The 10,863-nt window shown below is 46.4% G+C and overlaps 1 protein-coding gene across 3 annotated transcripts in view; it reads left to right on the plus strand.

Annotated features, from left to right (window-relative positions):
• The first annotated feature begins 8,037 nt into the window (after window positions 1-8,037).
• Prnp (prion protein) overlaps window positions 8,038-10,863 on the plus strand; it is a 17,663-nt gene continuing 14,837 nt past the window's right edge. Inside the window, exon 1 of one of the 3 annotated variants that reach the window (XM_023718588.1) lies at window positions 8,038-8,125. The gene's annotated coding sequence lies outside the window, so the exon portion shown is untranslated. Of the gene's footprint in view, window positions 8,149-10,353; window positions 10,466-10,863 lie in introns of those variants that run through there. The other 2 variants (XM_023718587.1, XM_023718589.1) reach the window with 2 other exon arrangements.

Consider the following 10,863-nt stretch of genomic DNA (forward strand, 5'->3'; position numbering starts at 1 on the left):
GCTTGGCGCCACCCACATCCAGTGTAGGTCTTCCCATTGTCCACACCTCGGACTCTGCTAAGCTCATCAGTGCACTGAGCCAGGTACCATGCAACCAAGCGCCACCATCACACCCCTGGGTCCAGCCCTCACCAAAAGCCCCACCAAGAAGCATGTGAGGCTTTGGGAGGTGGCTTCGTATAGATCGTATAAATCTAAGCCATAGCATTACACAATGAAGGTAAAGAGTTTCGAAGATAATTTCTCACAAAAGTCTGCCCAAAGCCAGACATGATGGTGCACACCTATGATCCCAGCACTCAGCTGGCTGAGGCAGGAGGATGCCTGCAAGTTTGGGGCCAAGCTGTGCGATACAAGTGAGTTCAAGGCCAGCAAGAACTACATAGTGAGATCCTGTCGGCAAAATAAAAAACCAAAAAACAAAAGTCTGCCCAGAAAAAATTTCTGACTTTCAACATTTTCCTGTCACAATTCCACATTATTCTCTGGCTAATTTATAACAGAAAAATATCTTTAGTTATAATAGAATTTACAAAGGTCACCAGAAACATAGATTATAAAATCAAAGAGTATGTAGGTTCCTTGTGAAAGATAAAAGGAGACCACAAAACCAATAGCTAGTGGTTGTTAGGAAACAATTTCTCTCTGTTTTGTCTTCAGATTCTTTGTAAAAGCCAGGACTTCACAATTTTATGGCAATCAGAAAGGGCTAATCATGTATTAAAACAAGTACCGTTTTCACATATCAAATTGGCAATGATTAGAAGTGACAGGGCACTGAAAGTACAATTTTGTGCTGTTGTAAACGAATACAAGCACTTTGGCCCTGTTTCTAAAGCTTAGACCTTCACCTGTTCTTTCTGCGTGTTCTACCCAAGCAGCTCAGTTGGCTGCAGAAATGTTCTTCCCAGCTGCACAGCCCTTAAATGGTGTCCCAGGGTGTACATTACCTGGGAAGAGACTGCTTCACACCTTATGATTGTGTTTAAGTAAGAATTACACATACAGGGCTGGAGAGATGGCTCAGTGGTCTAAAGCACCGACTTAAAACAAGCTTGGCAAAGCACAGGGACCGCGGTTCGATCCCCAGCACCACATGCCAGCCAGACCCGCCCCCTGGTGGGCTGAGCTGGCCACACAAACACACACACACACACACACACACACACATACTAAATAAATAAACAAATGTTTAAAAAAAAAAGAATTACACATACATATAAAATATAAAAGGGGAAAATTTATGGGTATTTTTATTTTCTTTATTATCTGCATTTTCTAATGTGTCTATTGAAGTTGTATTGCTTTTGCATGGGGAAAAATGATAACCAAAACGATTAGGCTATAAAGGCTATGTGATCCAAATTAACCCATTCCTGGACAAAAACTATTTTCCTGACCACATCCAATGTCCTTATCAAAGTATATCCATGCAGTAAGAAAAGCTAGGAGAGTCTGTATGCAAATTAAATTCACACCATTAGAAAAATAATTGAAGGCTAGGAAGATAGCACTGGGGTCTAAGTACTTGCCTGGCAAGTGTAAGGACCAGGATCATCAAAATTGTTTCCCAAGGGCCGGCCAAATAGCTCAGTGGATTAAAGCACCTGCTTAGGCAGTCACAGCGGCCAGAGTTTGATCCCAGTGTGCATGCCAGCCCCGCCCCCAGGGTGTGCTGAGATGGCCATTGAGACTGGGTGTGGTGGCGCATGCCTGTAATCCCAGCTCTTGGGAGGCTGAATGCAGGCAGATCACTATGAATCTGATCTACATTGTGAGACCCTGTAGACTCTGTCCTAAAATACATTAAAAAAAAAAAAAATGTTTCCCAAGCTGCTTTTTACCCAAGCCAGGCTGAGTGGGTTTCTCCTGTTATCAGTGCCAAGCCAAGCTTTGGAGGTGTTGGCTGAAGACGTGTGGTCTTCCAGGCACCCCACATCCACCGCCACAAGCTTCAGGCTCAAGAAATAAATGCAAATTCTCAACATCTGCACTGGCTGAGCCCACCCAGCTAAGTATGTTCCTGATGGTGCCACAGCGTATCACACACTGGCTAATTTAAGTGCTTTTCCCTGGCAGAAAATCACAAGCAAAATGTAGACAGGAATAAGCCAGAATTTTCAAGGGAATTACTCAGATTGCATCAAACAGCAGCATTTCTCATTTTCTTTAGTAGAAAAAGGAAAGAAGAAAAAAGCCACACTAATGCACAGCAACTTTGACAAAACCTTCAGTTGTTTTTACATTGATGTTATTTTGCCATTCAATTTTGTATCCACTGTATGCTATTAATTTCTTCAGATTTTGCTTATTTAAAATGTGGGGATTACTTTCTGCTGTCATTCTAGACAAAATATTCAAACTTACATAAAATCAGCCCTGTTTTGAGTGAAATCTTGGCACAGCCACATTCAAATCAATAACAGAGTCCATCAGGAATTTAAAATAATTAAATTTTTTCTGTGCCAGCCAAGAAAATATTAAAGGACAAATGAAAAGCACTTCTGAAATAAGACTGAGGCTGTAAATTGGTATAGACTTAGAATGGTGGGTTACACCAAGGATTCTCAGAGTGGTGTGGTCCTAGCAGCTGGCCTGGAAGCTGACTCTGGCTGGCATCACTCAAAGGGACAATACAAAGCTCTGTCTGAGGAAGGAGGCACAGGGAGTGGCAGACATGGTTCTGCGGAAGGACTGTCAAGCACAGGGTGAAGCTGGGGTCCAGGAGGAAGCAGTGAGCTTTGGAGGCCATCAAAGGACATTTGAAAAAACCCAGCCTCTGAGAACACAGACCTACAAGATGTGCTGATTTAAAAAATGGTCCATGCTACAAAATGATTTGCCAAGCACCTTTGACGTACTTCCACGTTAAAAAAAATTTAAATTACATACAAACTCTTAGGACCGCATCAAAAGCAAGATCTGGGGCTGGGAAGATAGCTCAGTGGAATAAGTGCTTCTCTGGTGAGCACAAGGGCCTCAGTTCAATCCCCAGTTTCGTCAAAACAATAAATAAACAAAAGCAAGATCTGTTTATAATGTAGTTTAAAATAACTTCTGTGTGATGACAGCATAGCTAACTTGTATTTTTTATTAGCAGAAAAACAGAGGAAGAAAGCCCAAGAAGAGATGTGCTTCCCTTATAAATCCTTCATTTTTATTATCTCCACAGAGATAAATAAAGAGTTGGGAATAAAATTTTAACGTACTAAATATAGATTCGGGCAACATCTAGGTTCTCGCTAGTTTCTGTAGGACCTGGTTTCCTGCCAAACATCTGCACCTCTAAGATGCAAGGGCTGCGGTTTGTTCACAGGTATGCGCGATGAACAAGTCCCTTCCTCATGCTCCAGGCCCCTTGGTGTGACCACAGTCACTCCTGCTGTGGCTCAGGAGTTCCTAGCAGACCTTCCTGTCCCGAAGCCACACCGTGCGCCAAGCGGAAGTGAAAACCCCTGCTTCCTCCTTTCCGTTTCTCCGGACTCCCCAGGGCTTCTAAGAAAAGTAGTGAAAGTCTTTCCATGTTTAAAGTCCACAGAATGCTCTACAAGACTCAGAACTCTGTCCACAAGGGCTGGGCCAGAAGGGACAAGGACAGGAGCAAACCACCTTTACTGCAAGGCCAAGCGCAGCTGGTCTCACCTCTCCGACTGCTCTCTCTGGGCACTCGGTGCAGGCAGGCCTACCAGGTGCCAGGCCCCTGACTGTCTGGCACCCACAGCTGGGCCCAGCTCAGCTTAGACTAAAGCTGAGACTCTCCAACCCTCCCCTCCCCCCAGGCCAGCTCGTCCAGTATGACAACCCCACTGAACAAAACCCATAAGGCCTGAAAGGAGCCAGCAAGGGCCAGAAGGGGGATCTCAGGCTGTCCCTGAGAGGACGCAGCCGCTCTCAGAGTAGAATGGCCCAGCAGGACTTGAGGTTTTTTTTGTTTTTGTTTTTGAAAAAAAGACAGAGAGTGCCTGAAAAGCTGACTAGAAATAGATAACATATCAACCTCATGCACCACACAGTATCCCAGAATAGCCTCTGGGTGGCAGACAGACGTTCAAATCCTTTCATCCTTAATAGGTTGTCCAGCCATGCACTGGCTCGGACACACAGAGCAGCCAGCAGCTCCAGACACCCATGAAACACAAGGAGACTCTCAGCAGTCACGTCCTGCACCCACTTCCACACCGGGCCCCTTGCCAGGGGCTGCTGGTGAGGACCACGCTTCTCAGGAGAAGCCTCCTCCAAGCACTTGCAGTCTTTGGTGTGAGACCTTGGTCCTGCATCCAGAGCACTGATCAGGGAGCCTAGGCCCTGCTGTGTACGTTGGTCCTGTGTGTCCCCTATTCTGTCACACTGGGTATCCGATTCCTCTTTGATATCTGAGGTCAGAGATTACAATTAATTCCCACTAGATGTTCAACGAATTATTTTTGTTGGATGAAATAATTCTTCTTGTGTGAATAAAGTCGATGTAAGGCTTGACCTCTACTTTTCAATTTGTTTAATTTGACACAAGGGCCTGCTAAATTCCTCAAATTTTACTCAGACTCAATCTTCCTGCCTCAGCCTCCCAGAGTGCTGGGGCTACAGAGTTGCAACATCACACCCAGCTAGGAGTTGACTTCTCTCTAGTCTCATTTGCTGAGGAAGATCTGTTCTGATGTTTTGATGAGAGATAATCTTACACCATAACATGGGAAATGTGAAGAAAGCCTTCCAAAGAATGCCCCCATGGGGCTGTGAACCTTAGCACAAGAGGGCCAGAGCGAGCACCCCAAAAAAACACTAACCTCCAGGCCCCACCCAATCCAGAAAATGACCTTCATCTTTTTAGAGCAGGATATGGGTGGTTGTGATAAGACAGGCAATTCCAAGTGAAGTTGAGATAAGGAATAATGCAGACCCGTGTGTAACACTCCCTTCCCCTGCTGGTCTACATTTCCCAAAAAAGAAGACCGGGTCTTATATTACTTTTTGCTCCAACAAATGCAGTCGAACTTATTTTCAAGGAAGTCTTATTTTCTCATGTAGGAGTTTCCCTTAAATCAAGTGTTTATCTCTGACCTAGGAGGCAGGTAATGACAACAACAACAACAACAACAACAAAAAGATAGTTAAGAATGACAGTCCAGGGTTGCTGAGATAGCTCAGCTGACTAACATGCCTGCTTAGGTAAGCTAAGGCAAGTGCAGGGACAGCAATTGCATCCCCAGCACCACATGCCATGCCAGCCCCGCCCCCAGGGCAGGCTAAACCAGGCACTGAGACCACATCTGTGATCCCAGCGCTTGGGAGGCTGCAAACAGGAGGATGACTGTGAGTCTGAGCTGCGCAGTGAGACCCTGCAGCAACTAAATACACACACACAAAAAAAAAAAAAAAAAAGACAGTCCACACAAAAGTGACCAAAACTTACAGGCAGGGGCCAGGGAGATAGCTTAGGTGGAATAAGTACTTCCCTGACAAGCGCAAGGGCCTGAGTTCAATCCCCAGTTCCAGGAAAAAAAAAAAAAAAAAAAAAAAAAAAAAAAAACTTACAGGCACCAAAGTTCAGAAATGTTGATTTTACAGCAGTGCGTTATGTGCATCTATTGCAGCACACCATGCATTGAGTCATGAAGACTCCTATTAGACTCAGTGATGGCCTTCAGTTGTCAAGTGCACACCTTCTTTATGTGTTGTCTCTGGGCTCCAGCTTGTCATTCAGCAATAAGTCCATTCATGTTCATCTATTTTCCTCTCATCACAAGGCATCCACATAAGTATTTCCAAAGACTTAATTATAATTTACATTAGCCTTTTTTTAAGTATTAATGTCAATATTATTCATTTATATTTATATATTAATATTATTTTATGATTCAATACATCTGTCATGTGTTACAACAGACATACTAAATTTGTCCATCTGGCTGACAATCTTCACTGGGGCTTATCTGGGGGGGTAGGGCTTATATTAGTCATGCAATGCTTATTTTTTGGTGAGGTCTTATTTTCAGAAATATACTATAGGGGCCAGGGAGATGGCTCAGTGGAATAAGTGCTTCTCTGCCAAGCGCAGGGACCTGAGTTCAATCCCCGGTTCCGCAAAAAAAAAAAAAAAAAAAGAAAGAAAGAAAGAAAGAAAGAAAGAAAGAAAGAAAGAAAAGAAATATACTGTATTCATGAGATCAACAAAAACTAAGAATCTACAACCACCGATCTTACCGTGGCAGTTTTTAAGTAGCCACAGGACCTTCAGTTCTCTTCCCATTGAGAGGAGAGGGAATTTGAGTCCCTCCCCTTGATTTTGAGTGGATAGATGACTGGTCAGTATCAGTCTAAGCCCAGCCTGCAATGCTGCCAGGAGGCCAGAACCTACAGGGAAGCCAGGTACAGAACAGGCTCAGCACACCCAGCCTCCAGCCTCCCATCCCAAGCTCCCTCTGACTCTGAGTCTACACAGCTGAGACCCAAGCCATCTCAACCAGAAACAAGTTCTGCTGTGCCTTCCAGACTCCGTACCCACAAACCAGTAAAATAGTGATTGATTTAAACCACTAAGCTCTGGGCTAGCTGCTATCTAGCACATAGCAAAGTAACCAGAATGGTATCCAAGGCAGCTGATCCCATTTGCCACCCCCTTCTGCCCCTGCAAGAAATCCTTTGCCTTTTGAGCTGTGTGCAGGTGAGAACAGTCAGTCAGTAGATATGGGATTGGAAGAAAAAGCTAGGTTTCAGTGTCTCCCAACCAGGCTTTACCACACTGGGGAGATAGCTCAGTAGAATAAGCACATGCCTGGCAAGCCCAAGGTCCCGAGTTCAATTCCCAGTACAAAAAAAAAACCAAAAAAAAACAGGCTTTACCAAGCTTCCTCTGCCAGGGAAAAGCAAGCCCTTTGCCCACCTCACCTGTTCACACACACTCCGACCTCATCCAAAGGCCTCTGGTTGTTCAGCTTCTAACACCCAGGTCAGCCTGCAAGAAAAGAGGAAAGTACTGTTTCCAGCAGTCTGCAGCAGTCTGTCATCCTGGCTGGTGCTTGTCACCACTTTCCCCTTTTCCCCAAGACTGTCCGGGTTTATGCCCTACATAGCCCTAACTCTCAGTCCTGCTCTCCGACAACCAGGCACCTGTGCTAAGCATCCCAGCAGGAGTCATGAGCAAGAACCCAGTTCTCTCTCAGGTCCAGTGTGGCACCTTTTCCTCTTGGTCGTCTGAATTATAATCTAAACCTTCTCGTTTGGATATTTTTTAATTTTATTTTATTGAGAAACAAATATGAATGAGACGGTTTCAAAACTGATTAATAGGACAGTTTCAATAATCAATACACTGTACATTGTTATCTGCTTAGTGGTTCTCCATAGTACAAGAAGCAGACAGGCTATCCTGTCCAAACACTATTAGTACAAATCTTTCTTCTCATTGAATTAAGCGAAAGTAGCTGTGTATCTATCCTATTTTAAATACACAAATGCAAAATGTTCTTTCCTTTGTATCCCCTTCTTTTTATTTAGTCCTGTTAGAGGTGGGTATTCCATTGGCATCTAAATACTATAGGTGCTTGAATTCAGCAAAATCCTTTGCATATTATAAGGAGCAGAAAGTGAAGAGATGGGGAAAACGAACAAACGGTGGCCACGGTTCTTTCCAGGCCTCCAGTTCTGTGCGAAAATTCCCAAACACGGGGCTCAACCTAGAGGAGCTCAATCTTCCTCTTTAGAAATTTCTGGTAACCCAAGCTCCAGAGATTGCTCTCTCATTCCACACCTCATCTTTCGTTTTCTCACATTCTCCCTTATGTAACGGCTCTGGACCAACCTCGCCCATGAAAGATGGTTTTTATAGCACATGAGCAACGTCACGGGGCGGCGACACCAGAGGCGGCGCGGACCGGTGCAAGTGTTTAAGTGAATCGCAACTCTTTTGGGGGAGGGGGTGACTCATTCGGGCCTGCTCTGCAGCCGCCACCCTTTAAGGTGAGCCGCGCGGCGGGCGCGGGCGGGCGCTGGTCCCCGCGCCCTCATTGGTCCCCGCCCCGCCCCGCCCCGCCCGCCGCTCTGCGCCCTGCGCGTCCCGCCCGGCTCTCGCCCTGTGCCAGTCACCGACAGACCGCCGCGGCTGCGGGCTCGCCTCTGCCGGGAGCAGGTAACCGCCCGCACGGGCCGGAGGTGAGAACCGGGTGCGGCGGGAGAGCCGGGCCGAGGCGCGAGGGCGCGGCGGGCTGGGGTCCCCGGGGCCGCGGGGTGACTCGGCTGGCGCGTGTGGTGCGTCGCAGGCCCTGCCGGGCGCCCGGCTGGTCCTCGGGTGATGCTGCACGGGCTGCCTTTCTGGTTAGGAGAGCCGCGGATGGGGACCGGGATGGCCTCCTGGGGGCGTTGGGGTCCCGGGGTGTGTGATCGCTCCCACCTTCGGGGTCGGGGTCTGGGCAGCCCCAGGGGGAGCCCAGATGCCGCGCGGCGCTGGGACGCTCGCGGGAAGCCCGGGAGGGGTCCGGCTGCCCGCCGCTCTCGGAGCGCGCGCTCCGGCCAGATCCCCTGGGCCAGGCCGGGCGACTCCCCGGGCCGAAGCGCCCGCCGCCGCCGCCGCCGCCGAGCACCCTCGGGAGGCCGCCCCGCCCGCATCCCCCGGAGCCTCTGGCCCCCCGGGACGGGCTGTCGGTAGCCCGGCTCTCCAGCTCGCTAGGCGGGGGTCGCCCAGCTGCCGGGAGGGGAATCTGCGGCCTAGCCTTATGCTCTCGGTCGCATCCCAGCCATGACCTCGGGCCTCCCCGCTGAGCTAGCCACATCTGCCCTACACTCTGGGAGCGCACTCGGTTTTCAAGGGTTGCAGAGGTGGGGAGCCGGGGCTCCCCCACTTGAACAGTGGGGGTCCATCAAACTGCCAGAGGTGGATTGATTTTTACTGCCCTTCTGATTTTTCCCTTTTTTCTCTACTGTAGCGGTAGAGAAAATAATTCCACTGCGCAATTCCATCTCCATCACATTCTTCCTCACCATGGCAAAAGCACTGCTTTCTGGTTTTCAACCTCAAGCAAAACGCAGTACAATTTCGCTCCCAATGGTGATTATCCCCATGGCTGCGGGACTGTCTTGTAGTTAGCATGCCATGGTTTACTAAGCAAATACCCCTGGGCTGAACGTTTGATGTTTCCATGTTCCTTAAAAAAAACAAAAACAAAAAACAAAAAACCTCCAGGTGGAATAGGATTAAAGATTTGTATAAATTTAATTACCTGAAAAGTAGGAACAAAAAAACTGATTAAGAATGACAGGCATGTGGAGAAATTAATGACTCCAGGCTTCAAAAAGGGAAAAATCACCAAGGAAAGGAACAATTTTATTTACATAAACACTATGATTGATTTTGGTGGTAATGGAAGTTGAACCCCGTTCCTTTACACTGAGCTACATCCCCAGCCCTTTTTATTTGTGTTCTGAGACAGAGCTTCTCTAAATTGCCCAGGCCGAGGTTTGAACTTTTGACTCTTCCTGCCTCAGCTTCTGAAAGTTCTGGGATCACACGTGTGAGCCTCCATTCCTGGATCATTTAAGATCTTAAAGTGAGAAAGAACTGTTAGGCTTTCAGGGAAAGAGGGCAGGAAGCAGGATTGAGAATGTGACACGTAGGTGCTTGTGTGAGCCTCTAGCTTTCCCTGCTTGTGAAAGGAAAATAATAGACCATACTCTTAAATAAAATAAATCAGACACAGTGTCTCTTAGAAAGTGCAAATAAGAACCAAAAGCTATAATGGGTATTGTGAACTAGGAAGAAATTGATCAAATGAGAAGCGGAAGGAGGGGAGGAAGGAAAGGACAAGAAAAAGTGTAAAATGGAAGCAAACCTTTGTAAATAAGAGGGGAAGAAAGATGGGGGGAGGGCAGAGGAATGGAGAAAAAGAGGAATCAAGATATAGCATGTACAGGTGCAAATTTGCTATGATGAGTATGATCATTATGTGTATCTAAATTGTACCATAAAGTTAATTTTTTTAAAAATGATGAATAAATTGTGGAATAAAATGCAAATTGAAGCAAGGTTGGCTTATCATTTTACATCCATTAAATTAATGAAAACAAGCTTAACAAGAAGCTTCTCCTGAAAAGGTGTGGAGAAAGCAGGAAAGTGGTAGGTTCAGCTGTCTGGGCAGGGTAGAGGGCTTTGATGGCTCTGCCACCTTTTTGTGACTTTGGACAGCTTACCCAGTTTCCTGGCTTTCCTTTTGTCTGTGGAAAGGAGAAAATGATACCTGCTTCCTGGGTCTGTTGCAAAGATTAACTTTAATCATCTATGAAAAACTGACCCTTGGTCAGATGCTTTATTCTGCTTCCTGTTCACACCCCACCGGGGATGTCATGAATCAGTACAAACCTTGTATAAAACAATTGGGTGACACACTAATTGGAAGCTGTGACCTAAAAACCCACTTCTGGGAATTTACCTGTGATGGAAGAAACAAACAAGGAAAGGGGAAAAAGCCAAATGCAGGTATCCATTGCAAGCAGAGTAATCTAAAATTAGAACCAAGCAAGAAGGAACCTAACTGTACAGCAGCAGGGCAGCTAAGAAAAGCAGGACACGTAACCGAAAGGAACATTACATAACCATCAAGACTCATGGTTTTGGAGCCTGTGCTACCTGGAGAAAACCCCAAAGTCCAAGTGTGGGTCAGTAAATCTCTCCCTGGGTACAAATAGGAAGGAAGTAATAGAAATTGCATGTGATCATAGCTTTTATTGGTATATTGCTTTCAATAAATAATGTCATTTTAAAAATAATTCTCAGGTTTTGGGGCCGGGGAGATGGCTCAGTAGGATAAGCGCTTGACTGGCAAACGCAAGGATCTGAGTTCAATCCCCGGTTCCGCAAAAATAATAATAATAATA

The sequence above is a fragment of the Octodon degus genome, unplaced genomic scaffold, assembly GCF_000260255.1.
Source record: "Octodon degus isolate 3935 unplaced genomic scaffold, OctDeg1.0 scaffold00060, whole genome shotgun sequence".
In the NCBI taxonomy this organism is placed as follows: domain Eukaryota; kingdom Metazoa; phylum Chordata; class Mammalia; order Rodentia; family Octodontidae; genus Octodon; species Octodon degus.